Genomic DNA, 13,785 nt, shown 5'->3' on the forward strand with positions numbered 1-13,785 from the left:
ATGCTTGTTACATTTGTATGTTTAGCTTAAATCTGATCCTAAGCTATTTATGAATATAGATCCATGTCTTTGTCTAGTTTTCTTCTTCTGTGATCTTACAGGAACTTGGTGAAGCTGGGCAAGTAAGGGAGTAGGTAGCTGGAAGCTGTCAAAGAAGGGAGGGATTGGATCAAAGGATTAGCGCAAGACACAGGTTGGTTCTTTCTATCCCCCTCTATCTTTAATTCATAAAGGAAATACAAAAGTAGTTTTCTCTGTTTGTTTCTAAGGCATCCGTCACACCTTAGTGGGATAGAGCAGTTCTAAATAGACACTTTTCTTGGTGAAGCCATGAATGAGAAACCAGAAGAAGGAGCTGGAATTGTTGTAGGGGATCAATGGAGAAGGTATTGGCACATGGATTATGATGTTCTTATGCAAGAACACATCCAGTTGTAGGAGAATAGTATTCATCATCTAAGAAGTGAAGTGGACAAAGAAATTGATGAGTTGTGGAAACTCATACAACAACATTCCAATAAACTAAATAGAGGACAAAAGAAGGAAGGAAGATTGGCTAGAAAGAATGGTACAGGTGAAGGTAATGGTAAATTGCAAATTAAAGTGTGGAAGCCTGACATAAATTGTGATGATGAGAAAAAAGCAGTAAGATATATGGAAGAGACAGCAACAGACAGTGAGAGCATAGCTAGTGGGGCAATACAACATAAAATATGGAGACCGGGAGAACAACAAACAACAACAGTAACCAAGGACAGACTATCGAAAAAAGTATGGGATCCAGGAGGACACAGATCAGAAGCACATGATCAGGAGATCATGATTATTTTAACCTTGGGAGTCTGATGCAGGAGCATCTAGGCCTAGCCAGCAATGTGATGGTGTGGTCACATGTTGTGGCTAATGAAAGTTTGGAGGAAGAATTGGTTGTTTAATTTTATTAATTGCAAAGTATGTAAGTAGTTAATTGTTGCCTAATTCTGAACAGAATTGGGAATAAGTGGCAAGTGATCCTCCCTGTGTGGAGATCAAGCCAATTAGTTATATTGATTAGTTAGGGTAGGATATGATTTCTAAGTATATAGTGAATTCCTTCATATGTGGAAGGAGATTGTTAGATAGGACATATGTGTATTTCCCTGTCTTTTCTGAGACAAAGAAACAATGAGATAGGATTCATGATGGAATTGTAGGCCTACAGGCATATTAGCAATGGAGAGGATTGAGTAGAGCGAGAGCAAGAATAGTGTGTGGATTGTATTTTGAAACAGAGATCTTTCATTTGTGTAATCGGGCCAAGGTGAGACTCTGTAATTATTTTATTGTGAATGAATGATGCTGTGTTTATGATTGATTATCGAGCCTGCGAAAACCATTGTATGCTTTTAGATTCTTTGTATTTGGGTTGGGTGATTTTCCCTTTGTTTTGTTATGTTTAACACCTAAATCATATGATTGATAGAAGTTGGGGGCTTTATTTGAAATATCCTTGTTTGATGCCAGGTCGACGAAGTTTATTACATAGTTTTAGTTCCGCGAGCGAAAATCCCATTTACACTAAGAATCGTCGCATAACACAGAACCGGATCCGAAATCTGGATTTGAAATCTTATAAAGGGTGGCTTATATCCATATCGGGTCTGTAAGAATATCAGATCGGCACTTTAGAGTGGACAAAGCCTGGCTTGGAGGATTGCAACTATGCGATATGCGATTAAATTGTAGCCATTATATTGCGATCAACCGTGACCGTTGGATCGCGAAAGTAGTTTGCTACAGTGCATGGTATTTTGGGTGGCTGAAGAACTGTAAGTGGTATTGAATGGTGATCAATTGATCCCATTCACCCTTCGACACGTAGCAGTGAGGGTGAATAGGGAAACCGCCTTATCGAGCAGTTAATCCCCATGTTAATTATCTGCCCAAAACAGTTGTGAACCTTTGGATTGGAAAAGGGAATGGACGGTGGAGATCAGCCGATCGAGGATCGGTGATCGGAGCGCGCAATAGGAAGGCGATGGACCAGGAGCGGACCCGTTGATATATATGAACATGGATGTAAAATATTTGAGATTCGGATATATGTGTGGAGTGGGGTTTCCTGTGTATTTCCCATGTTTCTATGTATTGCGATAAAAAGTGTTGATCGGGGTTTTAAGGCTAAAGTGGAATAAAACACTTCTGATAATGTAATGGGTTCCGATAGCTTAAGTGGTCCCGTTTTTAAAGGAAAAAGCACCAAACTACGCTTTCGATATGTATATGTGGGCATGGAGCTTTAAAGGCTTATAAGGGTGAAATGGTCTTGAAGGCGTTTATGGTGTGGCAGCCATGTGGTTGTGTCAGATTGCATACATGTTAACTTAGCATTCTTCTGAAGCAAAGCCTCTTAGGAGTTAGTTAGAAAATTTTGTGTTTTAGCATTTGATTTCATTCTCTTTCCTTGTACTTTCTTTCTTGCAATATGTTAAGGTTCCATTTCGAACATTTCATTTTCTTCAATTAGTTTAGGATTTGAATTTAGTACATAAACTCCATTACATTATGACAGCAAAGGAAGGACACATTGTATGCTGCACATATAGTGCCGATACCTCTTAAGTTTGTGTGAACCCCAGGTTGATAATTAAAGTCGGTAGCCTTGAGAGTTGCAACATTCTTGTTGCAATACCGAGGCCCATCACTTTTTGGCACCGTTGCTGGGGAGGTGTCAAAGTATGCATTGTTTTCTTCCCTAGTTGATTCATTTCTTTTTACTTTTTGCAAAAACAAAATATTTGCATTAGGCATATTTAATTTCAAAAGTAGAAAATTACATTGCATTATAGTTTTCATTCAATCATAAAAACAAAAACAAAATTTCTCCAACACCAACCCACCCCCCCATTTGATCACATTGTGCAGTAAGAGCCTTATCACCATTCACTTTTGCAGATAGAAGAAGAATATGGCAAAGAATGTAGAAGAAATGGATGGAGATGATGACAATGAGGAAGATCCTCTCGAATTTCCCATTCAAGATATCGATGGTAGTGTGCACATGAAGAACATCCCTCCATCTTTTCTTCCAAAATTTCATGGTCTAAGGTCAGAGGATCTGGAAACCTTTCTCTTTGAATTTGAAATTGTTTGTAGATCTTATGGTTACTTATTAAAAACTCAAAAATTGAGATTTTTTCCGACAACATTGAAGGATAGAGCTCTTAAATGGTTCATGAGTTTAAGGACTAATTCAATGAGGTCATGGAATGATATGCAAAAGATATTTATAGAAAAATATAAATATCATGATCTTAAAGAAGAAATCTTTAGAATGAATCAAAGAGAAGATGAGAGTCTAGAGGATCTAATAGAGAGGTTCATGTATAATGTTAAGAGGGCAAAACTACATCATTTAGGATCCGACACACTAAAACCCTCTTACTTAGAACAATTAGGGATGAATGGATTGATCTCCTTAATCTCATGAGTAGAGGTGATGTATACCAATTATCATTTGATGAAATTTGTGAAACATGCAAACACATATCAAGAGGAAAAGCAAGAGTAGGTAAATCAACATCAAGATCGGTAAGTCAAGCTAAACTTGGAAATTTGTTTGATGATTTTAAAATAGAAATTCTTAGCAATCTAACAAAACAAGTAGAAATGTTAAGAATGCAAGATGAAGGAAACGAAAATGCTGATATTTGTGTTGTAGAATCACAGGATCTTAAAATTGTCCATCATTTCCAAGGTTGAAGGAAGTTCACCAAGAGACCAATGGAGCAAGTCAATTGCTAATGCAACAATGTTATGTAGCTCCAAGAGGACCATGGCAGCCTATTCAGCCTGATATGATGTAAGAGCCTAAATCTCAATTTCAAGGTTATGCATATACACCTCAAAGTAATTGTAACACACCTTTTCCTTGGCAACATTGGCCATCTCAACCCCAAAACCAATCTTGGCAACAAGGTTGGCAATGAACTCATGGGAGCCATGCACAATATCCTCAATATTTTCCTCAATATCCTCCATCCCCAACTTGATCTTATCCCTACCATTCACCTCCACCACAACCACAACCCCATCCACATCCATTTCAAATATATACTCCCACTCAACTACCTGTACCACCATTCCCAAACCCACACATTGAAGTAGCTCAGCCCACTTACAATGCTGAGGTAAAACACTTCCAAACATCTCCTCTTGAGATCAATGGTATTCACCATAGTTCAGGAAGAGTATTGCAAAAAAGAGATCATCTTGATATCATTGAAGGACCACATCCAAAAGAAGAAGATTCAAAAGAGAAGATCAAAGAACCATGGGTTGCATTTGATGAAGAGCAGATAACAAAATCGGAGAGTGAGAAAGATCCCTTATGGTTACCATCAAATCCTCCATGTATTCAAGAGATTAATCAGCAAAAAGAGGAACACTTGAAGGTCATGATAGAAGAAGACATACAAGATGATGTAAATCAGCAAGTGGACCAGAGGCATCACAACTATATTGAAATATGGTTCCAGATAGTCACTAAGTTGTAGCATCACTCTCTTCCTCAACTATGCTTGATCCTTTCAAAGTCAAATCATTTGGTCTCTGAAATCTAGGTACATGTCAAAGCATATATTTCAAGCCTCCACACCATTTTGTCTATCATCTTGATGTGCACATGGCTCCATTGGAAGTATTCTTATACTTGAAAATGATTTTTTTTTTCAAGTAGGGTAGGGTAGAAGAAAAAAACTGAGAAAAGTAAAATAAAAAAAATCTAAGGTGAAAACCTCCTTGGAGGTGCCTCAGATTGGCTCATTGATTGAAAACCTCCATGAGGCGGTCAATGTGTTGAAAAAAATAAAAGAGAGAGAAAAAAAGAAGATCCTAGGTGAAAACCTCCTTTGAGGCGCCTAAGCAGACATACTAGTTGAAAACCTCATTGAGGCAGCTAGTAGGCCTAGAAAAAAAAAAGAAAAAAAAAAAAAAAAGTCCTTGCTCCATGCATGCATGTACTCTCCAACATCTGCAAGCAATAAGAATAAGTTGGTACAAAAAAAAAAAATTGGTCAAGCCTAGTCAAAAGAAGTCAAATTTTGACTTTCTCCTTTGCTCACATGCTCAACAAGACCAATGCTATGCTTATCCATCACCCTCATCTATTTCCACCATCCACTCATCATTTCCAAGCTTTTACCACCCATTTTCCTTGCTATCCTAAAAAACTACACGATACTCTGTGTTCCTACAGGATGCAAAAATACATAAGAGCAAAATTTTGTCTTTCCATAAATTGAAAACCATGCATCCATTTGCCAAGCTCTTTAAGGGGGAGATGCATAGGGATGATGGTAACATGCTCAAGCAATTTCAACAAATTCTAGTGCACGGTTTCCAAGAAATTGGCCTCCATCATGTTCAACCATTTTTGCATTTCTCGATATCCGTGCATCCATTTAAAAAGTTGTTTCATGGGGAGATGCATATGGATGATGGTAACATGCCCAAAAAATTTCAGCAAATTCCAGTGCACGGTTTCCAAGAAATCAGACTCCATCACCTTCAGCCATTTTTAGTTTTTTCTCGAGATCCATGCATCCATTGACCAAAATTTTTCTATGGGGAGGTGCATAATGATGATGAAAACATGCTCAAAAAGTTTCATCTCAATCCAATCTACCGTTTGGGAGATATGAACAAAACAAGTCGCTGTCCTGTAAACCTATAGGATACAGAATAACACCTATAGGATTAGCAGTGAGAAGTTTTAAAGGAGATCCAGAGGTCAAAGAAGCTCCTCTAGAGCTTAGCAACAACATCAGGATCATCAACATCACCATCCAACACCTGCACATCAACATCAACTCAGCCGTAGCATGCATGTCTCTGCAATAACCATCAGGTAGGTACATGTATGCAATATTCTTGACTTCTTCTCTTGAGCATATTATAGTTAGACATTTGTTGTCAATGCATGAGAGATGAGGTTTTATAAGCTAAGGATGGGTCAACAGTCTTAGCCGCCTTCAACTAGTAGATTTCAACTCACTCCTTCACTCATGCAATGTTGAAAAGTCAAATTATGAAGGGTGATGATTTCAAGGAATGAGGAGAACAGTTAAAAGAAGAAATTTTTACAAAGGCCAAGGTCACCACAACACTCCAAGCCCTCCATCCACTTCATATTCTCTATCTATTCATCATTCATCCATCTCATTTCATTCTTGAAAAAAAAAACAAAGAGAGCATCCTCTCCATTTTCATGAAATTTCCATTTGCAGGTTAGCAAGAAGGACGATCAAAGAGCAAAGGAGGATCACAAAGAGACCCTTTTCACTCACATTTTTATTTTACCACTCATTACCATTCATTCCTCCACCATTTATGTCATTTTTTCCACTCCTTTACTTCAGTTTACAAAGGGATTGTGTTTTCTATAAGATGATCCTGTAGGAATTACAGTGACCCAGAAATCCTACAGGAGGCAGTCCTAAGGAAAATAAATGGTGGAACAAGGTAGCAGAATGTTGATAAGGGTGTGGAAGACTTTGCCAAACTGAAAAAATAATCAAGAACCATCTTGAATAAGGGGAAGAAGGCAAACTAATGGTCTCAAGAAACAAGGATTTTTCTTTGCACAAATATGTTTTTTGGTTTGTCCTTGCAGAACTTACGGCCAAGATTCTTAATGCACAAGAGAGAGGCCACCAGGGCCATGGATGAGGCACAATGAGGTAACTAAGCTGCTTAGAGGATGAGCACCACTTTCAGCAGGGGGTATGATGGGCCTCTAAATTAGACATAAATTAAGGCCCATGCCTCTAATTTAAAACATAAATTAAGGACTATGACCATCCTTCAACACATTAAACCTATCTTTTTGCATTATATAATTTATTTTTAACTTTAATATATTCATTAGAAAGGTTTATGAATAATTGAATATTTGTGCCTAATATTATTTATTTTTATGGAATATAATGAGAATATTGGGCAGATTATGAAAAGATGGAGGAGGAGATAATTTAGGGACTTGTTCCCTACTACTGGAGGATCAATAATAAATAATAATTTAACAAGATATTATGGAATTATGGCACAAATTGTGGAACTCCAATGATTGAGAAAATCTAGGAATGTTTTCCACTAATCAAGGGAGAAGATCCACTAATCAAGGGAGTAGATCCACTAATCAAGAGATTTCGGTGGGGAAAGCTTCCTCCATTCATGGGGAATGATTCTTAATCATTTTGTATAAGTACCAAATCGAATTTGCCTCTAGGGAATGATTGAGAAAATCTAGGAATGTGTTCCCTGCCATTTAATGCAAATTCCTAGTATTGTGGACTAGATCCACTAATTAAGGGATTTTGGTGGGAAAAGCTTCCTCCATTCATGGGGAATGATTCCTAATCATTTTGTATAAGTACCAAGTCGAATTTTCCTCTAGAGAGGAGATTTTTCATTAGTGTTATTGTGGAGAGAGCTTGTATTCTTGCAGCTCCATTGTATTTTCTTGCAGGGATGTAATTCTATTGATGAAAATAATGAAGATTGGTGTCATGTTCAACTTCTAAATCTTGTTCTCCTCCATAGGTCTCTGAGTTTCCTTGGGCTTGGCCATCCCAGGAACCTCAGAGCCCTTTTGTATCATTTTCTTTCCCTCTTTTCATTGCTTATTCACATGCATCTCTAGTTTTTATGTCTTTCTATTTCTGCATTTAGTATTAAGGATTTCTTGTTGTAGGATTGAGTTAAATGGTTGATGTAAGTTCTTTTGTAGGATCACAAGCATTATTTCATCATTGTAAAAGATTTGCAAGTTCATAATAATCATTAAGTTGCTTGGATTAGTCTTCTTATTCCCAAATCTAGATTGCTAGACCTCCTTTTTAACAAAGAATAGTGAATTTCTGCTATTTTTCAGAGCATGCTAACGAGCTTCAATTGACTTGATTCCACTTGCATTAGATCACAAAAACATTCTAGTTCATAAAAAAAATTACCCCATTGCATTTGCACTTGATTTGGTTAGACATTTTTTAGATTTACTAGCTCACTAGTTCTCAAATTTCTAGATTTTCGACTAGTAATGTTTTTTATTTTTTGCATGGGTTAACATAGGTATTTTTGAGTGATTCCACTTGGAATAGGGACCTAAGACATCCTAGTTAATACCAAAATTTTTTCCATCCAATTTTGATTTGATTTGCTTGGTCATTCGATGAATTATTGTAAATCTGTACATCCTATAGGAAATCACTGTAGCATACTATAGGAAAGCCTGTTTTGAGGCCGAATTGAGGAAAAATACTCTAGGAAGCTAGCAAAGGGTCCCTAATTGTCTCCCAAGCCTTCTGACCATTCACCATCATCTCCAAGCCACCTGCCACATCACCAAAATAGATTAGCTTTCACACTCTCACATGAAAAAGACAAAAAGAAAAACAAATTTATTTTATTCATTTACATGCACAACAGTAGAAGGTTTGATGGTTTGAATCTGCATGCTTAGGATAGTAGGATTGCATACATGTTAACTTAGCATTCTTTTGAAGCAAAGCCTCTTAGGAGTTAGTTAGAAAATGGTGTGTTTTAGCATTTGATTTCATTCTCTTTCCTTGTACTTTCTTTCTTGCAATAGGTTAAGGTTCCATTTCGAACATTTCATTTTCTTCAATTAGTTTAGGATTTGAATTCAGTACATACACTCCATTACATTATGACAGCAAAGGAAGGACACATTGTATGCTGCACATATAGTGCCGATACCTCTTAAGTTTGTATGAACCCCGGGTTGATAATTAAAGTCGGTATCCTTGAGAGTTGCAGCATTCTTGTTGCAATACCAAGGCCCATCAGATGTAATAAAGAGAACAAAATTATTATTGTAACCTTGCTTCATGGGTTTCATGAGCAAGAGATTTTATTTGTTTATGGCTCCCATTGAGAGCCTTAGGATTTATTATTAAGTCAAAGAGTCAATGTCATGTATGAAGAGCTCTTCTTGAGCATAAGTCAATGTATACAAGTCTATGAATATATCTAGTCAACCCTCCAACTGCAAGCACTTTCCATCCTCTTCAAAGTCAGCCTCCAAATTGTGTGGAAAGATAATGTCGGCTTGCATCAATAGACACATCCATTCATATTGTCATGTCATCTTAATATGTGGGATGAATTACTATATATACCCAGCTAGGATCTTCACATAAGAGCAATGAAGAACTCAGATCCTTCTGAAGTTTTGGATGACAGTCACAGAAAGGATTTCAGAGGTCTATCCACAGTTCAAGAATTCTGATCTCTCTGTTTTTCGGATGGGTACCACAGAGATGAAGCCTTGGCCTCCTCACAGTCTTGGCCTACCAATACAGTGATCACAAAAGCAACCTCGGATACCACAAAAAAAGGCTCGGACCTATCTCGACATATTTGTGATGAGAGGATGTCGGTGATCCCACAGTGACACACTCTGTCTCGACATACATTCTAGTTGCAATCATAATCTCGACATAGATGTAATCATGGTCTCAGTATAGATACAATCATGCTCTTGATGAAGACATAGTTACAAGGTCATGATCTCAGTGAATCTAGGTGCAAATCTCATACACATATATACATATCTCAGTATAGAGATCTCGTTGATATGGTGAAGATCTCGGTGAAGGTACAACAATGGTGCAATAGTAATGATCTCGGTGGTATAGTAGTGATGGCCTTAGTGTTGCAGCAGTGATGACTTCAATAGCAGTGATGATGATCTCAACAATGACGAACAAGAGTATTGGTGTCTTGGCCTTAGAGTGGCCAAATAGGTCAAGGGTCATGGTCTTGGTATTTGTCAATTAGAATCTCTATAAGAAGAATTTGTGCGTGGTTTTCCTCTCAAAGAGTGAGAGGTTTTGGCCTTGGCAGAAAGCCAACATCTTGTGTTCTTGTCTCTTTTATTTTGGTAACTATTTGATGAAGTAAGAAAACACACACTAATAATAACAATAGAAGATTGTTCTATTAAGAAAAAGTAAAAAGTACCTCACAAATAGTTATCATCATCAGAATAATCTTATTAACCTAATTGCCCTAGATTCTTCAACATGGAATCGAAGCTAAGGTGCTAAAGTCAAAGGAAGGGCAGAAAAGAGACATTCAAGGATCAAGTTTCAAGAAGGGCATCAAATCAAGTTGAAGGTTATCAAAGAAAATGATCAAGATCTACATTGAAGAATCAAACCCTGATTTTGATCAAACCCTAGATCGAAGAAGCAGTCTACAACAACAAGAGATTTTGTTTCCATAATCATCATCAAAAGGCCACCAAGACTCTCATCAAGCTGTCTACAAAGAAAGGTAGCTCGAAGGACCTTAAAAATGAAGATCACATCATCTTGAAAAAATTCGAAACCCTAGAATAATTTCTACTCTACATTACAAAAGAAGGTGAAGCATATTGAAGGCAAGAAGGCATTGTCATCATCTTCAAGGCTATAAAACAAGCAAGGATCATCTCCTTGCCCTAGAATAAGATCTTCCAAGAAAGCAACAAATCATCCTCATCAAAAGGAGTAACCTCTTCTATTGGAGAAAGGCTTTTTCATTTGAAAGAAGATCATCCAAAAGGAATCTCTAATACATTTTCTTCAACCATCATCAAAGTGATCAAGTAGAAGAGTTCATCTTCACTTGTCAAGTAAGTATATTTCATTCATTAATTTATTTGATAAAATGACTTCGTGGTTGCAAGGAGATATATAAGTTGGATGGGTCATCAAAGATCCTTGGATGAAATAAGGAGGATTGTCATAGTCCTCGTAGATAAGTGAAGTCATGAAACATATCAATGAAAAAGGTCTCCTTTGAATTCATGGGAAGGAACTCTTAAAAACAATACTGGATACATCAAAGAAGCTAGAAGAAGAATTATGAACATTACAAGAAAAGAAAATTCATATTACTGAAAGGATAGGAGGAGTCGAGGAAAAGACTTTCATGGTAAGAGGGAGTAAGAAATCATTAAGATAGTCTCTCTCACTAGCTCCTATATCTTGCATAGGTCATGTCTACAATAAGATGCGATATGCCATCTTAGAAGCATTAGAAATAAAGAACTGTGACATCATCACGAGGGTAACAAAATTCATGGGAGAAGTTCAACTTGTGATTTATATGCAAGATAGGAAAGGATAAGTTGAGGGCAAAAGTGTTGAGGACTCAAACATTTGTTGGAAGGAAAGGAAGTTTGGAAATTTTTGGTACTCAAAAAAGGGAAAAAGAGCATAACTGAAATTCAATGATATGAAAGGTTATGTACTTTTCCGGAAATAATTTCCTAGCTTAAGAAGGACAAGAACAGGAAGAATAAAAAAGAAGCCCATTTCACCGAAGAAATGGAGGAAACTAAAAGAAGAAAGAAAAAGGAAGGAGAAGCATTAGAAGCAAAAGCTCGTAAAATCACCATAGGGAAATATGAAGGACCATTGGAACAAAATCTATGGTAGTCAATATAGCTCTTGGTGATATCATTGAAAGATCAAAGGAAAAAGTCATCCAGGACAAGTCTCATCATACATTAGTCAAAAGGGAAACATCTGCTGAATAAGAATATGTGAGATAGAATTCTCATTGAAGGATTCACCGATCGAGAAAGGAAGCAAGTTTTTCATCAGAAAATCCAACTTGTGGAGTTCATGGGATGATGGTATGATGACATGAGACAAGAAGCAGATCAAGAAGTTGAAAATATTTTCAATCAAGGAAGCTGCTGAAAGAAGTCTAGATGACCTAAAGGTAAAATGAGGTATGTATGCTTGTATTTAATATTATAAAGTCATGTCGTATGGTTTCAGGTAAGATGGATCACTACTTCTATCTTGATTAGCATGATCAAGGGAAAAGGATCTCCTCCTATGAAAGGATGCAGGAAGGCATAAGTCACACTAGATGAAATCAAAATAATATTTCCTCATATGAAGTATGATGTGGTTGACTACAATTAAGGAACTCTGATTGGAAGTTCCAGGGAATGGAAATGTGTAAGCAAGCAAGATATGTGAGATATGCAACCATGATGAAGGCGATCAACATCCAAAAGACCAAGAAGATTTGACTAGGAAATCTCCTAGAAATATATGAAGACTCTGATGTGAGTTTGGAAAAGATGGAAACCCTTGACAATGGATATCTTTGGGAGATGTGTCAACATGTATGCAGGATGTTGATACCTATAGGAAGATGTCACGATGAAGAGCCATCTCTTAAGGTACTATTTTATTTAATGTTATGTTTTGATTTCTTGAATAAAATATGGACGAGTTCATGTAGGGCTATTGGAACAAGAGTTGCACGTGCAAGTACGACTAGCATTCATGTGGTGGATGGGAATTCCTAAAAGAAGCATGATGAGAAAGAAGTATCCATATGAAGAAGCTTCTAGATATGTACCAAGAAGGCCACTTTCCATGAAGAAAGGAATGACATGACGAACCAAGGAAGAAAGTGACCGATGGCTAATTCCCTACAAGGAAGAAGCTCTACTGAATTTCATGACATCAAGGAAAGAAATTGATCAAGAAGTTGAAGTGATCCGAGTTGACTCAGCTCCCGGATTTAACCAAGATCTTTTGCTTTCGTGATGTGGTTATAATTGCATTTAAAATAACATGAAGTAACATAAATGCATGCTGTAAAGAAGAAGGAACATGACAAGAATCAACAACATAATGCACAAGACGTTGATAACGGAGTTCGTCCAGGAGGGACTACGTCTCTGGGCCCCGGTGTTAAGATGGTGTAGGCTGCCGCATTAAGTGTTGGAAAGAATGATGATGTACATGCATGCGTTTTCTCTATCATACAAGGAATATGCCCTCACGCAGGAGTGGCTCCAAGAGATGTTCCGCTGCAGGAAATCTCATTCAAAAAGGACTTCTATTAGTATGACATAATTTCACATATGACAATAATGAGCATGCAGCCAACATGGCATCAAAGGGATCTCAATTCAGACATACATGACTACAACATGAGTATCCTGTCAACATGACGACAAAGGGATCTCAAACAAAATATGACGAATCATGACAACAAGTACATCCCACAGATGATTCCCCGTCACATCAAGCAGGAATCATGAAACAAGAAAACAAGATCCCACATCAAACAACAAACAGGATCTATGCAACACAATGCATCTCATAGCAAAAAGAAGTACATGAACACACTACATATACCTCACATCTTGGGGCCATCTGAAGAAAAGGATGTCAAACTGCTAAAGCTGGCTGTACCATCAATCTCGCGGCGTCAAATCTCATGGAAATGGCTGTTCACACATGAATGCTGACACCTGCACTCCACTTTGAAAAGTGGCTGAAAAATGAAATGCTCAAATGGAAAATCTGATTGCACCACCAGATTCATGGTGTAGAATAGTGTAAAATCGACTGTCAAATTTTTGAATTCTGACAATGTGAAAATCTGGGGCTACAAGAATATTTTAGATTCCCCTAGACTCCTCAAAGATTCCCTCCTCAGGGTCATCTGAATACCTGTTGCTCAGATCAAAATTCGGTCTGCACCATCAGGTTCATGTCGCTGAGAGGTGTAAGATCGACATAAAATTTGTCGAATTTGGACACTGGCAAAATTTTGCCCTCCTGAAAATTTGGCTCAATTAGGGTTCCGCCTGCTCTTTCCAAGCTCATGGTTCCACTTGCAAAAATTAATTAAAAATTTCGTCTTGATTTTTGTGTCGCACCTTGGCCTCCGTGCACTTAAGAAAATGAGTTTATATAAAAT

This window comes from Pinus tabuliformis, chromosome Q (assembly GCF_031772625.1).
Source record: "Pinus tabuliformis cultivar Carrire ecotype Pingquan chromosome Q, CPIR1, whole genome shotgun sequence".
Classification (NCBI taxonomy): domain Eukaryota; kingdom Viridiplantae; phylum Streptophyta; class Pinopsida; order Pinales; family Pinaceae; genus Pinus; species Pinus tabuliformis.